At 43.7% G+C, this 2,362-nt stretch overlaps 1 long non-coding RNA gene across 1 annotated transcript; it reads left to right on the top strand.

The window, feature by feature from the left end:
- The first annotated feature begins 932 nt into the window (after positions 1-932).
- On the top strand, positions 933-2,073 carry LOC137180618 (uncharacterized). Its single transcript, XR_010928028.1, has 2 exons — positions 933-1,603; positions 1,846-2,073. It is a non-coding gene; the product is annotated as an uncharacterized lncRNA (long non-coding RNA).
- The last annotated feature ends 289 nt before the right edge of the window (positions 2,074-2,362 follow it).

Consider the following 2,362-nt stretch of genomic DNA (forward strand, 5'->3'; position numbering starts at 1 on the left):
CTACTGGTCCTTTATGCAGCCCCTCAGTTCAGCCTCTGTCTGAAACAGGCCGTTTTAGCTACTGTCTCTTTAAGGCCCCGCCTCCTGATGAGCCGACTCTGTTCTGATTGGTCAGCTTCAGGAAGCTTCCTCCGGCTCCGGAGGCTACGTAAACAAACTATAGTAGCAGGATTTCACTTCTTTTTCTCCTTCTTTACTCCAAACAAACTATAGTAGTAGTAACATGAACAACACATGGAAAAACCTGAGCAACAAAGGCTGCAGAACGGACAGCAGTTTATGGGGATGCACGACCAAGCAGTAACCTCCGGGGCTGTAAAATGAAGCCAAAAACTGCAGTTCCTTGAACGGCCACTTGAGGCTCCAAAAGCAAGTCAATCCCCATAGACCCCCATGTTAAAATGTCCAACTTTACAGCAGAAATAAACATGTTTACAGCCTGGTACAAACAACGCTTTTGGTCTCTGTAGCTAATTTCCTCTTTCATGACAACTGTACGGGGGGGTGAATTTTTTTATAACTCACCCATTTAAGTTTTATTAAGCTGTAAAGTTCTGCATAATGAAGGACATGGCTGCTTTGAGTGACAGGTCCGCCAGCCGCTAGGTGGCTTGTTTCAGCTATTCGGCCCACCTCTTTGCCCATTTTTGATTGGCTGGGAGTTAGGCAGTGTCACGCACTGCCAAGATGGCGACGGCCGGAGCAGTTCGCTTTGAGCTTCAAAACCGCTCTTCAGAAACCAACGGGTGACGTCACGGTAACGACGTCCATATTTTTATACAGTCCGACATCGGTTTGTCAGCAAGGTAGAAAAAAAAGCTGCAAAAAAAGGGTTCAGAGCAGGTTGAAGCCCTGACTTTTGACTTGCAGGCAGCATTTCTTCATACGGTCACCTCAAGTTTTGGAACTTCGACCATGTTTAACATCCGACACCATAACAGGATATAGATAACAGAAAATCACAAAAAAACATTATATGCCCCTCTTAAAGTAAAATATTTACGATTTGAGGCCGGTTTCGGAAGTCTGGTGTGTTTCCATCCTGAAGAATATCTTCTTGGCCTCCTCCTGTAGCTGCACTCTGACTTGTAAACCGAGGTTTGATTTCAGTGGCTTGCAGATCAGAGTTGGTACTGCAGTTTGCACCCTGGAGGCTCTCTGGCACATCTAAGCAGACAGTGATAGATTGGTGAGATTAGAGAGCAGCGTATCAGACACAGACTCTTTGATCCATCGGCCTGAAAGCGCTCGGGCCTTTTCAAACGAGCCTCCGCCAGTGTGTCCCAGATCACATTTCAAAGACGGACAATGTCTACTGAGAAAGAGCCATTTAGCCCCGCTGCCACTGTAATGTAAAAACCAGGTAGCTGCCTCTTTCCTTCCTGACACGGATTCCTCTCTCAGTGCATCGAAACACAGTGTTTTCTTTAGAGCAGCAGGGTATTCTATTCAGGCGCACAGGCCATGAAATATGGTGCGTATCTGTGTTTGGCTGCGAGCCAGGCGGAGGGTCGGCATGCCGGCCAGACGGGACGGTGATGAATCGCTCAGATTTCACTTCAGTTGGAAACAGAACTTCACTCTTCTGGAAGACAGTAAAATGGTGAGAATCTAAATATATGTGGAACCTGTTGGGACGCTGTCTCCATCACAAAATAATCAATGCTAAAAGGCACTCTAGTGTTGGATTTTCCCTTTTTTCAGATTATATACTTGTGTTATTAATAATTATTGATGTATATGCTGTAACACCATAGACTCTTAGTGTTTGAAGTGAAAGATGTTTTTCTCTCCATTTTAAACCTCCGTCCAAACTAAAACTGCATTTTTTTCTCTTCTGAAAAGCTTAACGGCCTCCAGAGCTTTGTAGAAACTCTGTCATATTGCTGACATGACATTGAGGAGCAAGAAGAAGAAACACAAACGACAATAACAGCAATGGTGGACGGCTTCATGTGTTCAGTGTTGCTCTCTCTTTATTGTCTACTCTGACAGCTTGTTAAACGTGGCTATCTGCCACATTTCTCTGCTGAAACTGTTGGAATCTGCTCGCAATAAACTAAACATCAGGAAGCTGTCACAGAAATTCTTTGCTGGTTTTCTGCTCATCTGTCCTCTGCACATGCCCAGTAGGAGCAGATTGGCGTTTTGTATTTGCAGGAATGAGCTGAAACTCTTCCTGTTTTAGAATTTAGTGGCTTCATGTAGACGTAGTCTCAGTAAAATCCATCAAGACCAGTTCATCTGTTTATTTTCAAGCACTGACTTATTTTATAGGTAATAAAATGTTACTATTATTATAAGGACAAACTATAAAATCATATTTATTTATTTCTCCTTCTCTGGCTGCTTACTACAGAAA

The sequence above is a fragment of the Thunnus thynnus genome, chromosome 3 (assembly GCF_963924715.1).
Source record: "Thunnus thynnus chromosome 3, fThuThy2.1, whole genome shotgun sequence".
Lineage (NCBI taxonomy): Eukaryota > Metazoa > Chordata > Actinopteri > Scombriformes > Scombridae > Thunnus > Thunnus thynnus.